A 26,999-nucleotide genomic window follows, 5' to 3' on the forward strand; every position below is an offset into this window, starting at 1 on the left:
TATGGAAAACTCTAAAAAATAGTGTTTTAATTTTCAAGTGTCATCTTATTTTCTGAAGTTTAACTATAGTTAGAGGAATTTTTTTTTTCTATTATATAGCATAATTATTTTGCTTTAATTATTATTAACATTTTAGTAGATAAAGAAGCATCATTTTACAGATTACCTGCAATGTTTTCAAAAGCTCTTAAGAAAAACGTGATCATACAAAGAAATAGAGTAAATGTAAAAACATATACACACAGAGAAAGAAGTCAAGAGGTAGAGAGCAAGAGACTTTTAAAAGGGAGAAATAGCTATTATCATGTACTAATGCAGAATGGAGAAATGCAAGGGTAGAATAGTAAAACGTTAACTAATCTCCTAAATACCAAAATTTGCTCTGTGCTTTATTTTTTAATTTAATCTATTAACTAATAATATACATAATATATTTGTGCCACACGTCCTTGGAATTCATTTTAAATTAACTAATAATTAGCTCTTATCTTCCATAGTTCTAGAATGCTTTGTTTTAACGACTTGGCTCAGCAGTTCTGAGCAAACTCCAGGCTTCGCATTTCATTCGCCTCAGCAACAATTTCTCACAGTCTACTCAGGTGACAGTAGGCAGGATAGTCTCTTCTTTCTCAGACTTTTCCCCTTGAAAGTTGATTAAATATTTCTGTGTCAAAAGTTCTTGCATATTTTATGCCAAGGAAACAAAAAATAGCTGAAGTGAAAACAAAGCCATTAATTAAAGCATATGCTATTCATAGTCAGTCCAGTATCTCCTAGATGCAAATAGTTAAGAAAAGTACCCACAAAAGATCAGCAAACACTAAAGCATGACTTTCTGGGATAAATTGCCACGTGGTTATCTATTCATGAGTTACCAAGAAGTGGTCTACTTTCTGGCATGAGAATGTAAGGCTTTTCAGATGATCTCCTTAAATTTATCTTTTGCCTTCAGTAGCAATTAGACCATCTGATATATGACATGTATTATAGGCCCATATCTTTCCTTTTATGTGTGTTGTACTATCAATGATGCACAAATAATTACCAAATATTTTTGATATTATATTTATCAAATATTGTAAGTCACTGTGTAATCATAAATCTGAAGTCAAATTGGCAAAATAAGTGGAAGCCTTCATGGTGTACTGGAAAACGTTCTTTTATAGTTGGGTCATCGTGAACTTCTTACGAGGAACGTTATACTTGAATCCTAGCTGCTTCAACAAAGTCAAACATGTTTAACATTTCTTTTCTCCATAGCAAATACTATATGCTATTAGAAAAGACTCCACATCACTCTCCCTTTCCAAACCATCATTCTAACTTTTAATCCTACAATAAAATGTAAGAGATGCTAAATTTTAGTTCCAGGCAAGTATAAGGTGTCAAGTGGCAGTGAGGTAACCAACCTGTGCATCACTGAGAGCTTCTAGAAAACACATCAGGAAATCATACCCATCTAAATTTCCATGCCCCCTCTTCCAGTTGGCAAACAGGCTATTCTTAACTATCTTTCTCCTGGGTTACTTGATTTAAAATAAATCCATCAGCTCTAGTTCTGAGATTCTTCAGCAGTAGAAGTATTGCATCTTGAAATGGCTACTAGTTATGTGTCTTACAATGCATTATGGAGTGATGGAATAAGAAGTTAAAAAACATGTCAATAGGATTCTGGCCAGACTTTCCTATTAGTGTTTTTCCTGCCTTCATAGAGGCTAATTCTAATGTTCCTGGTATCTCAGGTTTTCTTGTTTTGTTTTGTTTTTAAGATTATCAGTCAAATGAATATATTTTTTAAAAGTCTTCGTTATGTAGGTATATATTTGTATGTTTATTCCCACTCACTCCCATTCCACTCACATTTTTCTATCACATGTTAAGACTAAGATGGTAGAAAGAGCCTTTGTTAGGGTAACAAAGAGCCGCGGAATCCACAGCACCCTTCCCCCCTCCAATAACAGAACATATGCTCTTGAATGACCTCCCACCTATTCTGAAGACCCAACACAAAACAAAACCATTGGGTTTCAGGTGAGATGATGGGAAAGCAGGGGGCTAAAGGAAGTAAAGGGACTGATTGGTCCTGAGAAGAGGGAGGGAGGGAGTAGAGATGTAAAGGAGGCAGGCAGAGGAGGGCCTCCTGGGATAGGCCAAAAACAGAGATCCCATGGGATCCAATGGAGACACTACTGCTAGATCTTCACCCAATGTAAATGTACAGCTTGCAAGTCATGATGCAAACCTACAATTACACATATTTTGTGTATTCTTTGGGTCTTCATGTATAGGATTAATCGTTTAAGATCACTCGGTAATAGATTATACTCTCCCTGTGTCCCAACATTAAGGGTTGAGATTACATAGGTATGATCATTTGGATGAGGGAGTGATGAAGTGCTCTAGGATTTAAAGTTTTGAAGTAAAGGTTGGCAGGAGGAGGAGGAAAATGCATTAGGTCCCTTCTCTTTCACTGGGTTTTCCCTTCCACACAAAGAAGCCAACCAAGACATAGATGCAAGCTGGTAGCCTGTTTAAAGATGAATTACTCGAGGTAGTGTTCTTAGGTCAGAACCATGGGGTATAGCATCTGGTACTATAGCCCTGTGAAAGCCTGAAATTATGATAATTAGTAGAGACAAATGTGCAACTCATATAACCAACATTCTCAGATTGGTCTGTGAGTGAAAATGCCAATTTACTAATTTGTATTGGGAATCAGAGTGCTATAATGACAAAACATTGGTATCCAGTGGTCAGGGATCCTGTTCCAAGAATTGAGGCAATAGAAAAAGTTAATTAATGTTGAATCTATTTGGTAGATGTAGCTTTAGGAGAATATATATTTTTACTCCAGCTGGCAGCCTAAACCGTGATTTCCAAACTGGAATACTTTGGAAGTGTGTGTGAGTACATGGTACATAACCTTAGAGAACCAATTTTACTACAAGATTTTATTTTTTAACAGGTATAGTTAAGCCATTTAAAAATATTTGTATTAAAACAAACACAATTATGTTATAGAGTATGCAGAGAAATGCAAGTAGGTATTTTAGATAAAACACAAAATAAAATTTCCATTTTTAGAGATCCTCTGTGCCAGACAAAAGGGGAGGAGTGCAGACAGGATTGTACACCAAGAATTCATTTCCTCTCTTCTGAGTAAACACTATTGGGAAAGTTGGTAAAAGATTCACTGGCTGAATTGGCACCCCTCTCCGTGGAGACGGAGGAGATGCATCTCCGCAGTGAGGGAGGCACATTGACAGATCCTTCCCCTTCAACACATCTCCAGACAGGCTCCTGGCTGACCATTGTCCATTTGTACTCATCTTTACAGCCTCATTCATTCTTTTCTCAATACACTTTCATAACTTTTCTAAATTTATGGCTTATTTTACATTGATTACATTTTAGGTTGACTGCTTCCTGATGATATATAAAGGGCACCTTAATCTCATGAATTACCTGTTTCTAAATCACAATGCAGGTTGAGTTACTTTATGAAAGGTTTTCCGGCTTCATCTCTATGAGGTGGATTTTGATCAACAACAATTACGTGGAGGAGATCATTTTGCCCTGAGTGTTTTTGCATTTCCCTCACCCTTGTCTTAACTGTTTTTTGACCTAGGTTTTTAGATAACATTGCTTTTCAGATTTTACTCTCTGTTTATCTTCAATTACATACTTTTTTGAGTGGTTCTTTCTTTTAAAAGATTAAATAAAAGTAAAATCCTCCAAAAGAAGAGCTAGATGTGTCAATTTATGTAGGTAGCCATTTAGATTAAAAACAATTATTTTTCAATCTTTATGAAATTAAGCCTACTACAATTAAAATTCACCAAAAGATAGCCTGAAGGCTACCAAATGTGTGAGTTTAATAAATAATATTTTTTGTTGTCTTTGCCGTGTTCTTTTTTCTTTAGACTTTTTATTGCGCAGTTTACGACCAAGTAATTGTATAAAAGAAAGTAAGGCCGGTGAGAAAGATAAGTGGGAAAAAACATGTGATAACTGTGTATTCTTCTACTGAAAATAACATTCTAGCTCCTATCTCCATCCCTACCTCTTCCAACTCACATTTTATCCATTCATTCTGCTTTATTTTTATGGTACTTGCCAATTCTAAAACCATATTAATTGTTTGTTTTCTGTTTATTTTCTGTTATTCTCATTAGAATGTAAACTCCACGAGAGCAGGGACTTTGTCTTGTTCACTCCATTGTTATCACCTAGAACGGTACTTAATGACTCTCATTATATATATATATATATATTTTTTTTTGAGGAAGATTGGCCCTGAGCTAACATCTGTTGCCAATCTTCCTCATTTTTCTTTTTTTCTCCCCAAAGCCCCAGTACGTAGTTGTATATCTTAGTTGTAGGTCCTTCCAGTTTTACTACGTGGGAGGCCACCTCAGCATGGCTTGATGATCCGTGAGCAGATCCCTGCCCAGGATTCTAACCAGCAAACCCCAGGCTGCTGAAGTAGAGCTCTCGAACTCAACCACTGCACCACTGGGCGATGCCTCATTATATATTTTTAATGCACAGTTTCTCAACTTCGGCACCATTGACATTTTGAGCTGAATAAATCTTTGTTGTAGGGGGTTGTCCTGTGCATTGCAGGATGTTTAGCAGCGTCCCTGGCCTCTGCCCTCTAGATGTCAGTAGCACCCCACCTCAAGTTGTAAGAAACAAAGATGTCTCCAGACCTTGGCAAATGTCACAGGGGGAAGGAGGCTGATGGCAAAATTGCCCCTGATTAAGAACCATTGGTTTAAAAAATCAGAAGTAACATGGATCTAAGCCTATTCTCCTTCATATGACAGGACCAAAGGAACTCACTTAAATAGGCATATGAAATTAAGAATAGATAACCCACCTCTACAGAAGTCGGAGGTGACATAGGGCAAGGAGGTAAATAAAGCAATCCAAACCACACGTGCAGATTGAGGATTAAGTTAGACGGAACATTTTAGAAAACTAGCATTCCTGGAAGGCAACAGCCCTTCGTTTGTCCCTGGGTGACGCTACAACAGGATTAGCCGTGAACATTTTAGTTCTGTATTTTTTTTTCTTTTTTAATTGAGCCATTGCAAAATGATAGTCTTCCAACCTGCTCTACTTTTGGCAGGGCAGCACTCTCATACCAACTGGCTAAAAAAGAAACAAACCCTACTATAGGAGGTCATTTTAAGCAATGTGATTAGCTTAATCATACATGGGTTTCTTTCTCACTTGCTAAATGCTTGGACAACATGTAATTCTTCAGATTAGTAAGAGGTTAATATATGTGATTACAAATAAACTGATGGTCTATGTAAGTTGCATATATTAATGAATGGTAAACTATATGAATCAAAGATAAAAAGAAAACATTTATCAAGGCCTATTAAGTGGCACTTGGTTTATTCACATTATTGTATTGAAAGACTACAATAAAGTTATTTAACTGATAATAAAATTATTTGGCTGAGGCCAATTAGCTGGTAAGTACGGCATTTGAATTTTGTAACCCTGGTCTATCTACTTTAAAGGCCAAAGTTTTACCACTTTGCTAGGATACGCACTAGCAAAAATTTCTAAATAATGTCCTTTAAGTGTGATTTGATAGACCTCAAATAGATAATTTTGTTTTGTTTTGTTTTGTTTTTTGTGTGTGTGTGTGAGGAAGATCAGCGCTGAGCTAATATCCATGCTAATCCTCCTCTTTTTGCTGAGGAAGACCGGCTCTGAGCTAACATCCAAATAGATAATTTTTTAATCTCACTAAAATACTCAGCATGTTAAACACTTCAGGAATTAAAATATTAAAGATATGTAATTCCACTTGCTAGAAACAGTTCAAGATTGGACCACACAGATCTCACTTGTATTTTGCCCCAGGATCTCCACATTTGTTTATTCTAAGGACAGTTAAATCCATCCAGGAACCTACTTAACTATATTAATATATGGTTGATTTAAGCATTTTGTCTAGGATAGTACAGATTCTCCTCTTTTTCCCCTCTCTATCCTTAACTTTTGGTGAGAAATTAATCATTATGTTCCATTTATTTATTCATGTACCTTTTATTACATCAAAGTATACACTAATTTCTATAACCCTATAGGCAGAGACAAGACTGTAGATCTTTGTAAGTTACCCAGGGGTGAAAGAATTTAGCCATTCTTTTGAAATTCTTCACTGGGAAATGGTAAGCTGAGGCATCACCCAGAATTGTAGAACTTGGAAAGTAGAATTAATTTGCTACTATTCAGACTTGTGAAAACACAATTAGAGCAATCATGTGTATATTTGGCAAAGAATTATTTGGCAATTATGTTAAATTATAAGAATCAAAAATAGCAAGTTGTAATTTCATTAAAAATTTTTTCAAATAATGATCATTCCTGTGTATTGTCACATGTTCATAATACATGTAGTAAAATAAAATGATAGTGCAAGGAACACTATAGGAGTTGTGCATGGGCTGGCCACTTAACATTTTACATTCTTTAATGAGAATAAGCCCATGGTATTTGTTGATGTCTGATACTCCTGCGGGTTCCTTGACAGGGCAGCTTGCAACAGTTAAATGGCTTTGAGTTTTCTTACTTTAAGGCTCTGACTCCCTCACTCCTTTTCTACTGGCTCTAATTCTTATGACACTCATGTATCAATTAAACCAAACCATTTGACTTTGTTTTCCAGAATATGTTCACAAGGCAACAATTTAATCATTTTTGTAGTTTGCAGGTTTACTGTTTTAACTTTTCTAAATGTCTTTTCACTATAATTTTCCAATATATTAAAATTTTAAATGTTGCTTAAGTATTTTGTGGGTTGATTGTAGTTTTATTATATGCTTATGCATTCCCATAATATTTAGTAGACCAGTAAAATATAGATGTTTTTGGTATTTTGAGATAATGCAGGTGTTTTTATTTTAACAGGTATAAAAATAAACTGATATTTTTACATAATTTTGACATTTTGTAAGTCCATCAGCAACATTTTCATTTAGATATTCAGGTATGAACAAGATGTCTAAGACTACCTTAGTCTTTTTTTGACAGGTATATCCAATTAGTAGATCAGAGCAAAGTAATCCTCAGAACTTACGTGAAATAGCAAAGTGTTTTGTGTTAAGTTCCTCATGATAGACTTGTGAATAAGAGAGGAAAAAGATGAATGTGAATCAAGGGCAATTAGGTGAGTTAGCCATTGATTAAAGGAAGGAATCCAATGGATTTTAATGAATGGATTTATATCAAGTCAGAATGAGATTTACTTAGCTCTGTCCCTGGCTCTAACTTAAGGTTTGGATAAAAATATTGAGGACATGCTCATCAAATTAGTGGGAGACACGAGCTGGACCAAGTAGTGAATATACGAAGTAATAACAGCCATTTGAAAAAGCTTTACTAGAACAATGGACCTAATCTAATAGAATGAAAATCAAAATATCCTATACTAGTTCTAAAAACCAATCAGATAAGTAAAGATAGAGTTATATGGATTAACAAAAGTGACTGGCCAAAACTAATTTTTATGAATTTTTATTTTTTTAAATTTAAAAGTAGTACATGTTTATCAAGGAAAATTTAGCAAATGTAGAAATCTAGAAAAGACACCAACAATATTGACTATAATATTTTCACATATTTTGTTTTTTGGTTTTACATATAAATTTATATTTTCCTACAGCATCCACTAACATTTTCACTTTTATATATGTGATTTATTTTCCCAGTTGTTTCACCTGAGTTTAAAATTATAAATAAATTATACATCATATATGCAATTATATAATATTTATATCTTTATAGATATATATGGATATACAATTTCTGAGGATTACTTTGCTATGATACCAAACAATAGTAAACTCTAATTGCTGATATGTTCTTATAGGAGAATTTCTTCAGCAAAATTACATATTGGTTTCCATAATAAGAGTTAACAACAAAATATTTTGCTTTTAAGCAACAGACAGGTACCATTAGAAAAGGTACATTAGAGTAATGTATAAGTAAGTACATTAGACTCGCCAATCACACATTGTTTCCTGAAGTACTGGTTCTTTTTAACATTTTTATGGCACCTTGGGTATTGTATGATTGATAATATGTTATTACTATTATTGTTATTATATAATTTATGCAATCCCAAATTATTAATTTTAACCTTTCTGTATACTGAGTGAATTACATCATCTACCAACATTTTCACATTAATATGTGTGATATATTTTCCCTGTTGTTTCATATCAGTTTATATTTCTGTGACCCTCAGATGAAAGAAAATTTAATTGGAGTAAAATTCTTAGTTCACAAACTTATCCCTTCAAAATTCAGTACAAATTTCTCTATTGATTTCTGGAATTTGATACTGCAGGAAAAAAATCTAATGTACAAAATACCTTATTCCTGTGTTTGAATCTTATGTCTGTTATTTTCTGAATACTCGTTGCATTCTCCTTTATTCTTGTAATGCAACTGATTACCAGTATGGTTCATAGAATGGGCTGTTCTTTATTGATTTTGACTATAATTTAGGAATCCCATTAAATATACATAGTTCTAGTTTAGGAATATTGTCTTCTATAATATTTTTCTGATTTCTTCTTTCAGAATATAAATTATTTCCATATGATATTTCTACTATAATCCTTCCTGTCTCACTTCTTTCTCACCTATAATTTAATCAATTATTCCTTTTCCTTTGGATTCTAAGAAAATTGATATTTTTCACCTGCAAATATCATATTGCCTTAATTCTTTGCAAAGATATCTGTAAATTTTCATTGTGTTTTTTAAAAATTTTATTGCGGAGTTTTAAATTTTTATTCTGAATTCATTTATCATTTTTCTATCTCTTTTAAAAAATATTAACCTCTTGCATTTTCTTCTCAATCTTTTATTTTCTAATGTATTTCTGCTCCTATTTCAAAGATGCCATGCTTTCCTCAGCCTATTTTTTTTTTAAAGATTTTATTTATTTATTTTTTCCCCCCAAAGCCCAGTAGATAGTTGTATGTCATAGCTGCACATCCTTCTAGTTGCTGTATGTGGGACACGGCCTCAGCATGGCCGGAGAAGCGGTGCGTTGGGGCGCGCCCAGGACCCCAACCCGGGCCGCCAGCAGCGGAGCGCGAGCACTTAACCACTACGCCACGGGGCCAGCCCTCCTCATCCTATTGACAATGCAAAATTGTTGTTTTTCTCCATTTCTTCTAAGTCATCTTCAAAAATTCATCTTCCACTTAGTCTTCAATATAATATCCTTTTTCCCTTATTCTGAAAGTTTTTTTTTTTTTTTATGCAGACCATTAACTACTTTTTCCTATTTATTCACCCTCAATTAAACAAGGGGTCGTGTAATGATTTCCCTTGGGCCTATTCTCTATCAGTTTGATCAGAAGTTTGATGTTCCATTCACAGCTTCTAGTAGGCTTTCATCAAGTAAGATTTTGCTAAAATAACTATAATCCCAAGTATGACTGCTGCTCATAGTGCATATCCTATCTTTTCTTGAGCGGTCCACACTTTTTATGATACAGTCAGTGTGTATATCTCCACCTTGCCTAATAATGTTCAAATGTTCCAGTTTTCAATTTGATGTGGAAACAGAGGCCTATGCTCTACCAGTTTGACCAGAAGTTTAGTGTTCAATTCCCAGCTTCCAGTAGACTTTCTTTCTAAAATATGTAGAAATTTCTTCAGCAGAAATACATCTCAAGGTAGATTGTAGAATTTGGACTATGAGTACCGAGTACCTATAATTGTTTTTTTCAAAAAAATACAGCAAAAATAAGAGGCCTTATAATAATCATACCCTTATTAGTGGAGAATTTAGGAATGTTCATTAAAAGAGAAGAATTGCTAATAAAAATGTTCAAAGACAAAAGGAATTGATATAGATGAAATAAGTCCACTCTCACAACTAAAGTTTCCAAATATGTTCTGGATAGCCACTTAGAGGGGATGCTGCAGAAGGGATTCAAACTTCAATGGTAGGTTGGATAAGCTGGACATTAAAGTCCCTTCTAGTCCTGAGATTCTAAGGCTTTTATGACTTTATTTTATATTAGATTAGTAGAATATTATTCAAATTTTCCCCTTCTTTACTTCCAAGCTCCCATTTCTCTTGGTTCATGTTTCTTGAATATCCCTTGCATTGCCAGAAGCAAAAGAACTGTGTATATTGTACTAGAGTGCAAAGGGACGCTTCTTGACACTTTTTCTTGAGGTTCTAGCATTTTGACAACATCACTGGGAAGAATGGAGGATTTCAACTTTTCTTCAAGCTTTACTGAATAACCTATAAACGAAGGGATAGAGGCCAGTTTTTAAACATGAATCCGTGGAACTCCACAGGAAAACGATATTTTTCCTTTTGTCTTAGCCAATATAAGTAAACTGTTTCTTTACAAACTACAAAAAGTCAACTTGAGTAGCAATATACTCAGGTCTGAGAGAGAGAAGAGAATTCTTGTCTTGGATCATGAGAATTGTTTGATTTAACCAGCCTCAGAAGATGATAGACCTTGGACATGGCTTCAGGTGCCTGAACACACATCGTGTATTTGTTAGTACGTATTTTGTTCTTTCCATAAATATCCCCTAAAGACTCAGAAGTTTGATAAAGAAATCAATTTTTTGAGAGAGTCCTGAGAACTTTAACCATATTAAAGATTCTTTAAATAAATCAGCTGGCTCAATTGTAGACACAATTGGAAAATATCCTAAAAAATTTCCCTTATTAGGCTCACTAATTTAAAATATTGATAAAGAGCTGATGATAATTTTATCCCATTAATAAGGCAAAATATATTCATTCATCCAACAGATATTTATTGAGTAACTTTACATTTTTGGGGGAGGGAGAGAGAAATTTATTATTTCAACAAAATTTGTTGAGAGTTAATCAAGAGAGAGGTTTGGATTGTTAAAATCAACTCAGAGTAATTAGAGATCTCAGTCAGAAATCAAAGATACAAGCATCCAAAAACTCAGAAGTAAGAAGCCTGGAACATACCAGATCACTCCTCATGTTTCTTTTCCACTTTGGTCAAGCACTCTTTGGCCCAGAATAATAGATGAGGTCCTGAACGAGGTTTGGGGGTCACCTCACACAGTGGTGGTAGCATTTCTGTTACAAAACATCTATTTTGAATCTGGATTATTAGAGAGCTTATTTGACAGTCTCCAGGGAGCCATAACTTCATCTGGGTTCATCTGAGAAAGCCAAGACATGCCCTTTCCCTAAGAAGTTTATAGTCTTTAAGCTCTCAGTTTTATTTAACAGCTTAAAACTTAGAATATAAAGTATATTTATGCATGTGGCTTTGTAACTTTTTTAATTATTTTACTTAAAGGTTTTTCTTAAATTATGTATATTTTTTCCCCCTTGTTTCTTTGATCACACTATCAAACTCTTGACCTGTTTTTCACTTATTATACCTAGGACTGTCAGTCTGTTTATGCTCTCGTATTTTTGATAGACAGATGATATTCTTTGAAAAAATTTTAAAAATATCAGTACCATGCAAATATTAAATATAGTTTTATAAATATTAAGTACAAAGTTTGATAAATGAATTCTAAATGTTATGAGATTTTTAACTTCCCAAACAGACATAAGGGTTTCTCAAAATGCTTCTTTTTTATCAGTACCTAATTTTTGTTCCAAATGAGGAAAGGCATACGTGTATGAGATTTCAACATACGAAGGGTGGGTTGTATGGCCTCAAAAACATTGTCTTTCTATACCTCTTGCCCATATCTATTATTTGTCCAAAGGACTTCAACTATTTGTTTTCTTATTCATGAGAGGATCTTATCTTTCATTGGCATGAATGTGCACGGCACAAGGAGAATTTACTGGAAGAAGTATGCCTTCAGGTAGTTTACAGGCAAGAGAAGATGATCAGATAATATTTTAGACAGAAAGAAAAACAAAACAAACAGCCCACCCCAGCATTCTTTTTAGTAGATCTGCAAACTCTTCGAGTATGAAGTAACTAAGGGAGAATACAATCCATGCTTATTAATTTTTAGAATTTTTCATGAATCTTTAAAGTCATTGGGGCTTCTGGGCAAAGTGGAAGGTTCAAATCTGGCCTAAAATTTAGGTTAATTATATTTTACTATAAATTTAATTATGCAGTTCTAATTACGGAAATACCAGTATCAAGTTGGCAGGTATTTCAGCTGGAACTATTTAGTAATTAAGCAGATATAATGCCCCCCAAAGCCCAGTAGACCAAAACAAATGAAAATTTTAAAAAACAGATTAAGAAAATTGAACTTTACAATGTAATAAAAACCAGTTTTAATTTGTTAAAAGTTTTTGGAAACTTGCATTTGTGCTGCAAATTTGTGCATGTTGGCAACATGTAATTTTTAAAAGTGTATCATAAATGTCATTTTATTGGTTTTAAATGTCTTCTATATTTAATTATGAAAACAGCTTCATTTAATTTTTACAATGGGTAATGATTTTCACAATACTATTCTTTGTTTTGAAAAAATATCTCAAAATGCAGCTTTACTCTGTTTAGAAATTTTATAGTATTGTGGCTAAGATTATTTTGTTTTAAAATGAGTCCATTTAACATGCACTAGAAAATCATTTCATTTGTAATATACACCATGCCACTTTAAGACCGTAATTATGAATTTATTTTCTACCTTATTCTCGTATGTCCTAAAACCTCCTTTCTAAATAGCTGTGTGCCCAGACTTATTGAATTCTCCATTAATAGCAGTAGTATCTTCTTCATTTCCCTCAGTAGAACAGGAGAAGAGGGACTGAGATACAGAAAATGAACCATTGATGGGGGATATGTTGTGATGAAGATCACTTCAGATTGTACTGTATCCATTATATGTCAATGATACACACAGTATGAAGGATTACAGAATTAAAATATCTGTAATTACACATATGAAAATCTTAGAGATTGTTATTCTTTGGTACGTGTCTATGTGGAAAAGAGCTTTTAAATTTTACTTATATATTTGTTTGGTGTACCAAAAATAATATGGTGAAAGCAAACATAATAAAATTGTTACTTACAAAAGTAGAAAATAAGATGATCAAGTACTTATTCTAGAAATCAAAAAAAGAAAACTTGGGAAGTTTTCTTATTACACTCAGATGTCAGATTCCCAAGTTAGTGTACTCTCTTTATCTGAGCTTATACTGGGAAAGGAGCTGAAAAATAAATGTCTTTCTCCAGATAGTGAACCTGGTATGCAAACACCTAGCCATTCTTTTTGAAGTCTTCCCCAAATCCCAATAGCTTACAGTTATAAAATGACAGACGTAAATATCCCCTTCTCAGAAAGTTGAATGACCTCATTGAATTCTACTAATATTTATATAATATCTCCATCAACCTATATGCTCATGAATATATAAACGAAGCAGGTGTTTTGTTTGCATTAGCTTTGACGGAATATCAACTTTTAAGAGTTCTATGGCTTCTGCTGAAAACTCAGATCTGAAAATAAAACCAAACCGTATCAGTCTAATGAATACAAGGGCCCAAGAGAATGGCTTCTACAGTTGAGATAAAAATTGCTTCCTTAAATGAGATTGGCATCACACATACTGATTGAACAGAAATAATTTCAAACGTTGATACGGCTCTATATTTAAATCGATTGACTTTAAAATGTACAGCATGAGTCAGAACAACTGGTGTTTTTTCCTTGCAGCATTTAAGCCAGAAGCCTCTGCAGACAGGAAAATAATTCTGTCCTGGGTCGTGTCCCAATTTTTTTTTTCCCCCAGAGTTTTAAGTACTTCTTAAAAACTCTCTTGGATAAGTAGTGAAAAAAGTTGGAAGGTCTTATCATACAATAATTTTTACAAAACAACTTTTTGTGAAGAGTCATATCTCAAATGAATATGTATTTTTGTTGAATATTTTTATGTTTTGCTGCTATGTAGCAAGAACCAGCAGTTGGAGCTGTAAGAAAAGTTCTAGAGAGAATTTCTCTGAAATATGTAGCCAAGGAAAGGACGAAGAAAAGAAGGTCCTTATACTGGCCAATTGTCCTCTGGCCAACACATATGAAAAATAGTTCTATTTAAACCTTTGATATCACAAGGATTTGGGTAAAGTCTGGGTCAAGAAATACTTGTTCCAAGGCAATAGCTACCTGCAGTGAAAAATATGTTCCATGACTGTTAATATTTAACTCAGGTATTTATGCTAAATTTCCAAATAGTGGTCAGGAAGGAGTTCGTTGTTTTGTTAAATTTTATATTTTGAGGTAAGATTTAAATACTTTGAATGCACAGTTTTTAAGTGGACAATTTAATGAGTTTGACAAATGTATACACCATTGTAACCAACAGCTCAATCAAGATATAATACTGTGCTTCCCAGCAGTAATTCCCTACCCATCTCGTGGTAACCACTGTTCTGATTTCTATTCAGCTGTTCCTGAACATGGCATAGATGAAATCATACAGTGGATACTCCTTCATCTGGTTTATTTCACTCAACGTAATGTATTGAGGGTCATTCATGTTATTGCATGAATCAGTAGTTTATCCTTTTTATTGCTGAATAGTACTCCATCATATACATACACAATTTGTTTATCCATTCACGTTGACAGAGAGTTGTGTGGTTTTCAGTTTTTAGCCATTATTAATAAAACTACTATAAAAATGTGCATGCAAATATTTTGATGTACATCCATTTTTATTTCTCTTAAATAAATCCCTAGGAGTGGAATTGTTGGGTCATAGGGTTTGTGTAGATTTAGCTTTATGAGAAATTACTAAATAGTTTTTCAAAGTGGTTGTACCATTTTAAAATTCCACCAGTAATGTATGAAAATTCCACTTGCACCACCTTCATGCCAAATTTTGGAATTCTTGGTAAAATTTTAGCCATTTTAATGTGTGTATAATAGTATATTTATGTGATTTAAATTAAATTTTCCTGATTACTAATGATATTGAGTAGTTTTCTATGTACTTATTAGCCACTCATATATCTTCCTTTGTGAAGTTGCTATACACGTTATTTTCCGCCAATTTTTTAAACTTTGAAAAAAAACTTTATTTTTTCAGAGCATTTTTGGGTTCACAGCAAAACTGAGAGGAAGAGACAGAGATTTCTCATATACCCCTTGCCCCTACAAATGTATAGTTTCCCCTATTACCAACATCACTTGCCAGAGTGGTACATTTGTTTCAGCGGCTGATCCTACATGGACACATCTAATCGCCCACATCTTTTGTCTTTACGTTTAATTTACTTGATATTAATAAAGCCATCTTAGCTTTCTTCTGCTTCAGTTTCCGTGATACATTTTTTGCATCGTTTACTTTCAACCTACTTCTTGTTTGTACATTTAAGCTGTATCTCTTGTAGACTGCTTTTAATATATATATAATAATATATCTTATAATATATATAATATATCTTATAATATATATAATAATAATATATCTTATAATAAATTCTGAAAATTCCTGCTTTTGAGTGTTTTGTACATAAATATTTAATGTGATTATTTAGATGTTTGGATTTATGTCAGCCATTTTCCTCTTTATTTTTTTTATTTATTTACTTTTTTCTTTGGGAGGAAGATCAGCACTGAGCTAACATCCATGCCAATCCTCCTCTTTTTGCCGAGGAAGATTGTCCCTGGGCTAACATTCCTGCCCGTCTTCTTCTATTTTATATGGGACGCCGCCACAGCTTGGCTTGACAAGCGGTGTGTCAGTGCGCGTCCAGGATCCAAAACTAAGGACCCAGGGCTGTCAAAGCGGAGCGAGTGCACTTAACTGCTGCACCACTAGGGCCCGCCCCTTTCTGTTTACTTTTTAGTAATCTTATCTTTCATTTGTCTTCTGTTCCCCATTCTTGCTTTTGTTTAGATAATCTAGTAATTTTAAGTATTTCATTTTAATTACTCTATTTGCTTTTTAGCTATGTCTATTTGCATTATTTTTTCAGGATTGCTGTGATTATAATATGCTTCCTTGATGTATCATAGTCTACTTTGATACTAAATATAATCTCTTACATTTACCCATATATTTACCATACTTGGTGCTCTTAATTTTGTTCCCATCAATCTGAATTTCCAACTGAATTTCTCAACTTTTTACATCTTCAAATCTATTTATTTCTCTCTCATTTTGGAAGGATATTTTCACTGGATACCAAATTTTAGGGCACATTTTTCTTCATTCAACACTTCAGAGATGTCATTCCATTTTCTTCAGACCAACATTGCCTTTTATAAAAAGTCAGCCATCATTTATGTTATATACCATACTATTTTTCTGAATGCAATGTATCTTTTCTTCTTTAACTACTTTATTTATTTATTTATTTTTTTGCTGAGGAAGATTATCCCTGAGCTAACATCTGTGCCAATCTTCCTCTACTTTATATGTGGGTCACTGCCACAGCGTGGCTGATGAGTGGTGTAGGTCCATACCTGGGATCCAAACCCATGAACCCGGGCTGCTGAAGCAGAACGCACCAAATCTAACCACTACACCACTGGGCTGGCCCCTTCTATGACTATTTTTAAGGTTTTTGCTTTGTCTTTCATTTGCCTGAGTTTGCTGTGATGTGACTCGGTGTAGATATCTTTGTATTTATTCTGTTGATTTTTTTTTTCACCAAATTTTGGGGAAATTTTATCTATTATTGCTTTAAGTTTGTCATTTGTTTGTTTTTAGTTGTTCCTCTGTGTGTGTGTATGTGTGTGTTTGCCCCATTCTCTCCTTTGCTGGAACTTGAATACATGTAATTTTGAATACTTGATACTATTTTTTACGTTACTAAAGCTCTATTTTTTTTCCTTTTTCTCTCTCTCTCTTCAGGTTAGATACTGTTTATCACTGTCTTCAAGTTTATTGACCCTTTCTTCTATAGTCTTCAGTCTGGTGTTTATCACATCTAGTAAAATACTGATTTCAGATCTTGTCTGGTGAGCACTAGCTTTACCTGTTTGCTTTCTCTCAATGATAATAATACTATGCTGTTTGTCTGGTGTCTGTAAACAGTTGCTTTATATATTTTGTCCAGTTTTATAGTTTTTCATGTTAGGTGGTTAAGCCCGGAAACATTTACTCTGTCATGTGCTGAAGCAGAAATCACTTATGTTGTCTTTTTATATTGTCTGCAGTGTTTATATAAGATATTACTTATGATTACTATTAATTTTGTGCAGGTATGGTTGAAAATTATAGTTCTGAGAGATACAGTAGGTTGGTAAATATGTTGATTAAGATTTTGAGATTCTGAAAAATACATGACAATTGTGTAATGTGAGAATTTATCCTAGAATTAATGATGTTAGATAATCAAATTAGATCAACTTTGAGATTACCTACTTTATTACTGCTCTTGATTTGTATAGTTTCACTTGACTCTCAAACTTCTTTTTTGTTTATTCAAGGCTCAATTTTAGAAGTTTGGGTAAACATTGTAATAAATATCAATTACTTTTTCTGTCTGTGGTAACTCAAATTTTCTATCAGTAAACTATCATAACCAATAATTAGCACAGAAAAATGTCACTGAATTTATGCCAATTCAACCAGTTATTTATTCATTTATTTTTTCCTTTTTATTTATTTTTTGAGGAACATCAGCCCTGAGCTAACATCCATTCCAATCCTCCTCTTTCTGCTGAGGAAGACTGGCCCTGGGCTAACATCCATGCCCATCTTCCTCCACTTTATGTGGGATGCCGCCACAGCATGACCTGAAAAGCGGTGCATCAGTGCTCACCCGGGATCCGAACCCAGGATCTGAACCTGGGCGCCAGCAGAGGAGTGGGCGCACTTAACCCCTACGCCACGGGGCCGGCCCTCAACCAGTTATTTAAATAAATAAAATAATAGAATATTTGGAATCTATTTTTTGTTGTTTTGAGTTAATCAATTATGATACTGAGTTGAAATAGCTAAATAGATCCAATGATTCAGAAAAGCATCTCTTGATTCTAAGTTATTGTTCGTTTTTCAAAGTTAGAACTTTGGCATTAGTTTCCAGATCATCTATGTACTTTATATGTATAAAATTTGCAATTGGCTTATACTCACAAATATACTCTGATCCAAATTATTGATTATTCTTACCTCTTTTTAAACTACCTTTAAATATTAAGTTATAGAATATTTATTGGTTATAATACAGTGCCTAGCTAACGCATAATAAAGTAGGAAAGTTCTAATGATATCTTTTCTAAATCCCAACAGATTTTCTTGGCACACGGGGCTAAGGATTTTAAATTATAGGATAAATGATTTATGATCTAATAAAATAAATACTTTTTACCACACTATAGTGTGATAGAAAGAGCCTCAGACAAACTGGAATCCTGGTTTCTATTTCAGTCTCTATGACTTTCAGCACATGAATTTTGGTGAGCCTTTCCATCTTTCTAATCCTAGTGATTTTATCTGTAAAATTGTTATGGTGTATCAATGTTTCTTTATTAGTGCATGCATGGACTTTTAAGGGTTATACCTTGTTGTAAACACATCTGCCTGGTGTTTACTTACATTATTTTATTATAATATTATTTGATATAGCAAAACATAAAGCTTGCAAGGTAATTTAAAGATGGTGCAAATACTCTGCTATTCCTCAAATTAGAGGTGAAACCTAATTCCTGTCTCCTTGAATCTGGGCTGGACTTGATGACTCGTTTGATCTATGGAACTTGATAGAAGTAACACTATGGGTTCCCTAAGGCTAGGACATAAGAAGCCTTGCAGCTTCTACCAGAGCATCTTGAACACTCTCTCTGTGAGCCTTGAGCAGCCATATAAGAAATCTGACTACCCTGACATCATCTGTAGGGAGAAAATTCACCATTTATCTCTAGTGTTTCTGCATGTCTCTTGAGCAGAGTCATTGATTGCCATTTTGGGGGGTACTATCTTTTCAAGGATGTTTGTATAGTGAATAGTCTTGAAAGATAGGGATAGTGTGTCCCTCCAGAGCAGAGCAGGCATGCTTACCCAACATTATTAAAAATTCGGGTTACCCAAGCATAGGATTTCTCTCCCAGAATGCAGTTCACCAGGTATGTTGGCCTACCTGCCTTATCGTGCGGGACTTATAGGCATGGATACCTTACACAAATATGCTGATGCCACTTCCAGTGCTATGAGTAATAAAGTCATTTATCTGTGATCCAAGAGTTTCATGTCTTCTACAGGCATCCATTAAACTGTGACAGGCTAACTTGTTTACTTACAAGTTGGAGAATATCCCACATCCTTCACAGTTCTTGCTATTGCCACACTGGAGAGGCCTCTGGTGCTGAGACTAGCCTTTCAATGATCCCCCAAGATACCAGGCCCTCTAGACCAGCCCATCTGCCAGTTGAGTATGACCCACTAATCTCAGTCAACACCACAAAGAGCAGAAGAATTGATAAGCAGAGCACTGTCCATGAAGAGATATTGAAATGGTCACTGATCTAAGTCACTAAGTTTTGGGATACTTTGTTATACAGAAAGAGATAACTGGAACAATTTGTTAAAAACTCTTTCATTGCACTTACATAGCACTCAAACAAAAAGTAATATACCAATTATATACAAACATATTCATGCAACTCTTAGACGTTTTCAGTTTCCTTTTCTTAAAACTTTTCAATTTTAATACATTTTTCTTTCTGTAGGGACAAAAATTAGCTATCCTATTGTACACTTATAAGGAGGTAATCAGATAAGTCAGCATACCCCATAGGATAGGACGGTGGGAATGGAAAGAAGAAATGACAAGAGATGATTATACTTCACATACGGACATCTAAGACAAGAGTTTCTCTGGATATAGAAACATAAAAAGTTGTCAGAAAAAAACAGTGCATAAATCCATTTTTTATCATTATTATATTTTTATCCAGTCAAATATTAATAAGAATCAGATCATTTATCTCTAAGACAGAGACCCTAGATGAGAAAGAAAGTAGAGAAGAGAGGCTTGGGAGAAGTTGCATTTGCTTTGTCCCATCTCTTAAAGAATTAGTAACTGGTCACTAAGACGTCAAGCATGAGAACTTGCTAGAGAGTTAATATATAGTAATATCACTTTGTTTAAAATGATTTGGTGCCTCAACATAATAATTTTAGAAGGGAAAAATAAGCCTGTTATGTATATTAATCATCAATTCAATTAAATAATTTGTATTTCAAAAGCATAAAGGTTTTTATGAATATTATTTAAGTAGCAAACTTTTTATATATCTATGATATATAAAGCACTATTTTGGCCATTGACAATATAAAATAATGAATAGTATATGGCCTATATGTTCAAAGAGCTTATAGTCACATGACATGAGATACAATTTCAGTAATGTAGGGTTATCATTAACTATTTTTGTATTCCTTTTCAGAACAAAAAGATTTAAGTTGTTTCATACAGATGTGAAAAATTGGAGAGAAGTAAAAATGAACTTCAGAATAATATAAAGAATCAGAAGGAGACAGGTTATAGGGTTTAGAAGAAGGAATGTTCTATTAGTAGGGAAACATTTTATTGTATTGGAAGTGATTGAAAAAGAGTTACATTTATATTCAGAGAGATGTGGAATTAAAAAAAGAACATTCCTAACAAAGAGCTACAATTGAAAACTAGATTTGTTAAAGTATAGAAAAACCCTTTTTCTAATATGTGACTTTTATTTTCCAACAATAACAGTCACTTTGTTATATAGTTTTAAGGGTAAGGATGTTTGCCCTTGCAAACTTGAATAAAAAAAATATTAACTAAACTTCTTTTATAGATCACTTATTCCAACAACCGATGACTAACACTAAGAAGATGTTACTCAAAATTAACATATAGGAATTTCTTTAACATTAATGCCAAGTATTAGGTCCATGATAACATTAAATAACTTCAATTTGATTTTACCTCATAACAAAATATCTAATACTATTAAAAAATAAGAAAATTAATTTAAACTTTACATAATATTTCTCTAAAACTATATACGAATTGCTTCCGAACACATTCAAGTTAAATCAAAGCGTTTTATCAGAGAGGTCTATTAAAGTTTTTCATCAACTAGCATTTGAGCTAAACGGAATAGGATGCAAATAACTCGTGCCATGATTTACAACTTACCCATTAGTTTCTCAACAGGGTAAACTGAACTTCTGTATGCCTAGCTAGCTTGAAGTTACTTGCCTTGGGCTAGCAATTAACCATTTGCCAAGGCCTGAGTGTTTAATATGAATGAAAAGTGTTGTAAGATTGATGAAGACCATAAATAATAGGTATAATTTTAATAGAAAAAACAAAAAAACTCACAAACTTTACTTTCCCATACCTGCCTATCCACCTGTACCACTTTCTGCATCATTGAAGACAATTTTCTAATTGTGGTTGAAAAATGATGTAGCCTATAAATGAGATTTTAACAGCAGGGGCGAAGGAGATGAAGAATAGAAGTCTATAAAGCATTTTATCTCCCTTGTTTCATTGTTATCATAGGATTGACTTGGTTTTCTTTAAGAATTACCATCAGCACTAAGAAAATTAGGGTGAAGATATTATGATATTCTCAGATGATATTTGGCATCCATAGCACACTATTCTAAATATTTCCATGAGCTAAGATGAATATAGTAAAGATAAGCTTATGTTTTCCATTTAAACTCTTGCTTCATTTTGCAGAGTAATGCTGTAGAGCGCCAAGTTTTTACACCAGAGTTGCCTACGTCAGAAATCTGCGGGAAATGTTTCTTATTATTTTAAAATGGAAACATGAAATTTGTTTTATTTTTGTGCTATTCATCTAAAGAACTGCCAAATATATCGGAAAGCAGGTTTCTTAGAGAAAGTTTTAAATCGATCCCTCGTTTGTTAGGCTTAAAAAGCATTTCTGATTGTGAAGTCTAGTTACTCTAAAGTACTTGGGACCTGGACAGGATGCACAATTCTCCCTCTACCCCGCTGGGACTTATTCACATGCAGTCTTTGCACTGGAAGTAATGAAGAGATTTTTCTTTTAGTATAATGATCACAGCTCTTTAGTTCTTTCAACAGTTAACATTTTCAAGATAAGTCTGGCAAGGTTTTGAGGGGCTGTTCTCTTGTTTACATGATTAGCTAATCTAGACAAGGGTTTAAAGAAAACTATCCCTTAAGAGGTGCTGAGAGCCAGCAGCAGGATGGACAGAAGTGAAAATAAGGGAGGAAAATTCATCTACATACTCAGCAGGCATCAGACATTTATATATTTATCTGTTTTCAGTTCTCAACTTGATAAGAGTGTGTCCATTTCATGGTGCCTTGCAGAGAAAATGAAGTGTGTAAGGTCATTCAATAAAGATTAAATTAAAAACATATTCCTATTGCACCCTCAGGGTCCATTAGCCTTGATGAGTGTACAAATACGTTCTTTGTTATATGTGCTCCATCCTGAAAGAGATTGTGTGCTTCGCTCATTATAAATGTGCACCTGAAAAGATTGAACATTATCCCCTCTTTTTTAACTGACCTGTGGCCACCGCTGGGTTCATTAGCGCAGAACATCTTTTCCACTGGCTGAGTCTGCCCTATTGTTTGCCTTGGCCAGGGTCAAGTCAAGGGCACCCAGCCTAGATTGGACTCATTTGTCACAGGGTCTAGCAACAAAGCTGATTTCAGCAGAGACGGGGTGAATTTCATGGAGCTGAAACACAACCTTTGACACCGAGTGCCCAGGGCTGCTCAGAGTTGCACAGATGGCCTGCTGCCCTTCGGCATCAAGGAACAAAGAATTGGTGAATTATAACAAAAATAAAGTTTCCACAGTCAGCATATATTTTAAGTGTTTAAATTATTTGCAGGGATTTTTGACAGTCTAAAATTGCATCTTGAGCACTTGTGATAATCGCTGTGCTTTTTAGACTATGAAAGAAAAAAACAATTCAGTTGGGGGCTTATTGCTTAACTGGTGTAACGGTGTAAAGTGTAGCAATTTAGCGTGGAGTGCAGGTTTTCCGTGGTCAGCAGGAGCCGGCATGAACAATGGGTCGTGCTGAGGTAGCATGTGGAAAATGACTTTAATACACTATATAGAATGGCTTATTGCCTTGGTCAATAGGCTGCAGTGAAGATGGTGTATTCAGCCACTTGGGAAGGTTAAACCTGTCAGGGAACACCGTGACTGATATGCAGGGGCTGCTTATGAGGTCTCTAATGGAAAAACCTGACAAGCAAAGTTATAAAGGTTACACTTGACACATACTTCAGCATTATGCCTTATATTAATCCATTTTTTTAAAGGTAGGGTACTTTATATTTGTTAGAAATTGATGCCACAATAGTATTAACACTCCAGAGGAAACATTTAAACTTTGCAGTAAAGTAAGGAAGATTATAGGATGAGATCACTGCCTGGGTAAGGACACTTGTCTAAGTGTCTAAGCATCAGCAACATATTTCTCCTTCTCCCAGGAAATAATCTCTGCTATATTACTATACGTTATTAATGTCATTCAGGAGCTGTAATTTACTAAACATGCTTATGATATTTTCTGTTTTTTGGAGAAAATATTTATTGTAATGGCATTATGATATATTCTGGAAGAAGAGAACAGTGAATTTATGTTTAGGATATTTTTTTTTCCCCTCTCAATCCCAAAGAAAATCTACACAATAAAATTCTATCTTTGCACTAAAATTTGGGGCTGCAGTACTATTCAATATAACTGGATGACCTGAAATTCTCAAAATGATTGCCGTCGGATTCTATTCCTATTGGAATATAATTCCACAACTATGTTATTATGGTAATCAGATATTGTAAGTGTTCCTACCCAATTAGATACACATTATATTAGTAAAAGTGAATACAAGTGGGCTCTTAGTCTATATTTATAAAGGATGGAAAGCAAGTGACAATTCAAACATTTTTGAAAGTGTTGGTACTATCTGAAATTCCTCGATTTTTTAAATAATATTTCAGATATTCGATTATTTCCTCAAATTATATATAATAAAGATATTGATGAAGAGTAGGCTATTTTATTCTGATGTCACTAAGGACCCAAACATATTTTATTATTAAAATCGTTAAAAATCCCTGAGAATTATACATTAGAATGTATAGAAGAGTGTTAAACATAGAATATTTTACTTCCTCTTTTTCTCCCCTCTTCTGAATCAATGAATAAGAACTATTCTAGTTTCTAGGTTTTAGAAGAGTTGTCTGTGAAAAGTTGGATTGACAATACTGGATAGTGAGGTCCTTTATATTATTATATTTCCTTAAATAAAATGGCCCCCAAAAGATTTATATATTCTTGCGAAATGCTGGTATTTTTAACTGAGAGGAAACTATAATTGAGTGTTAGATTTCTAGCCATTTTTTGACACTTTGACATAGGCTAATAGTAAGAGTTAAAAATGCAACTCCATAAAATGACGATTTCAAATATCTAAATGTTTAAGGCAAATTGTTCTTGGCTAACCCATCCTTGTGAACATATAGACGTCAAATTTATGCACAGAGGTAAATAGCAGCCCATAAAATACTATGTTTTGCCTGCTCTAAAAAATATATTAAATATGCTTGTAGAATTTTATGACAAATAATTTTAGTTGTAACAGCATTAATATTCCTGCAAATGTACATATATACATATATTTTATTATTGTGCACATGCATGTGTATGCACACATTTTTCTAGTTAATATAATTAAGATTGAAATCTGGTACCTAAAATAGTGCCAGAACTATCCTTACTGAACAGTATATATTGGCTGAATTATAATGTAATTTTTAAAAGATATTTGGAAAGAAGTTAGACTTTTAAAAATGTTTCCCTTGGCTATAAATGAAAACATGTAAATGTTCTCTTTATCTCCTGTTTTCCTTGCTGAAGCTGTGCTTTTGTTTTGGAATGTTCTCCCAATCAAAATTAAATGAATAAGAATTCAAATAAGGTATGTGCATTTTAGATGTTCTTTTGTAATTCATTATATTAGCAAGACACAAAAGCTACGAAAACTAATGATATTTAGACATTATAAGCAAAAGTTTTACAAGTAATTGTGCATGTATTTCATGGATTCTATATATTTTTTCAAAATATTTCTAATTGCATATTTAAAGTCATGCTCGTGTTTATGATCTGTAAATTATATTAACATGTTTGTAGATATAAATTACTTCCTTACATTTTTCTTCTCAGACAAATGAGATACCCCTATAAAAAAAATTGAATGGCTGGCCCAGTGGTGTAGTGGTTGGTTTCACACACTCTGCTTCAGCAGCCTGGGTTTCACCGGTTCAAATCGCTGGCATGAACCTATGCACTGCTTATCAAGCCATGCTGTGGCAGACGCCCCACATATAAAGTAGAGGAAGATAGGCATGGATGTTAGCCCAGGGCCAATCTTCCTCAGCAAAAGGAAGAGGATTGGCCGCAGATGTTAGCTCAAGGCTAATCTTCTTCAACAAAAAAGAAAAAAAAACGAAGTGAAAGTATACAAGAGTAAAAACCATTATTGAATGTAACAGTATAAACTAGGCATCAAACCATACCTCAGCAACATTGCAACTCTAGCCAGAAAAAACTCTCCACAAGCAGCTTGCTTACAAAATGCTTCGTACCATGTTCTTCAAGGAAGCTATAGCTAGATTTCATTGCATTATATCTCAGACAAAGTAATCTCCCTATAGTTAATAACATTAAGCAAAGCATATTGAGTACCCCATATATACTAGAGACTGTGCTAGGCATCAAGGGAGATTCAACTGCATAAGATGAGGTTCTCACCCTTCAGAAGTTTAAAATCATTCCGGTTGAACTAAAGAGATCCTACTTCTCAATAAAAAATTTTTATTCAAACTTTCTTTATACGTGTAAACTACTCTGAGAGATGACAAATCTACTAAAAGTGTTCAAAGTGCCAGCCATTTTGAAAATATCCAAGCATCTTTTAAAGTCAATCAAACCACTGAATCATAATCGTTTAGTAAAACAATGTGAGTAAAGTTGTTAAACTGAGATAATTAATATTTAACACTATAGTTCAAACCATATGAGAGACTGAAAAAAGACTTTTATCAGTCTTATAGGAATATTAGACAATTTAATATTTTCATTTTTCTTTGTTAGCACTTGTCATGTGCACAGAATTAATTTCTTACTTGGTTTATTTTACCCTAACAAAAAACTAGGTGATAAAATAATATAGCATAAGTAAAACATGTTATCATGGTCTGTGGACACTTTATCTCTGATCTTCCAACTAAATGGAAACCAGGCTTTTCAGTTAACCGTATGGGATAAATTGGTTCTGCCAGTGCTCTTCTCAGTGAACAAAATGGATGATATGAAAAGAATATCAATGGGTATTAACTAGCAGTTTCAAAGGAGGCCACAAACTGAGTGGATAAAGAAATCAAATTACTTTTCCAGTCTGTGGAGCCATTATTAAAGTTTTTGAGGCTCACAGAAAGAAAGAGCTTGTGCATCTTCTGTTGGCTTTGACTTTCTTACAGATTATCATAAAATTTTATTCCCAGAAGTTATCCTGAGCACTAAATTTTTTTAAGAATGATTTTTGGTAAGTCAGGATTATGTGATTAAGGTTTCACAAAGTCTCAACTGGAATTAATTTCTAGAAGACACTATCGCATATCCCCTGATTCAGCATTTCATTCTTTACAGTTTCACAATAATGTCTGCCTACAGGCAATTTTACCAACCAATTTTGACTCTATTTTTAGATTATTATTATGATAATATGTGTGATACATCTGAGAAAGGGAAGCAAAATAGTGGTCTGAAAAAATACAATATTAATATTTATAAAGGTAAGTTTTATGAAATCTCAATTTTAGCTAATTTTGCCTCAGAGTATGAAAAATCTCCCCTTAGGCACAATTTGTCCATTTTTGCTCACTCATCTAACATCTTAAACATCACTTTATAAATGAAACTGTGCATTTTCATAAATAGTTTCTCACTTAAGCGTAAAAGCAGAACTGAACATTTT

General features: G+C 33.7%; 1 long non-coding RNA gene across 2 annotated transcripts in view; it reads left to right on the forward strand.

Moving 5' to 3' along the window:
* Positions 1-26,999, forward strand: part of LOC131397066 (uncharacterized) — a 190,726-nt gene that overhangs the window by 51,585 nt on the left and 112,142 nt on the right. For both annotated transcript variants that reach the window (XR_009216720.1, XR_009216722.1), the window contains exon 3: positions 24,878-24,938. This is a non-coding gene — a long non-coding RNA (uncharacterized LOC131397066). The remainder of the gene's footprint in view (positions 1-24,877; positions 24,939-26,999) is intronic.

This window comes from Diceros bicornis, chromosome 1 (assembly GCF_020826845.1).
Source record: "Diceros bicornis minor isolate mBicDic1 chromosome 1, mDicBic1.mat.cur, whole genome shotgun sequence".
Classification (NCBI taxonomy): Eukaryota; Metazoa; Chordata; class Mammalia; order Perissodactyla; family Rhinocerotidae; genus Diceros; species Diceros bicornis.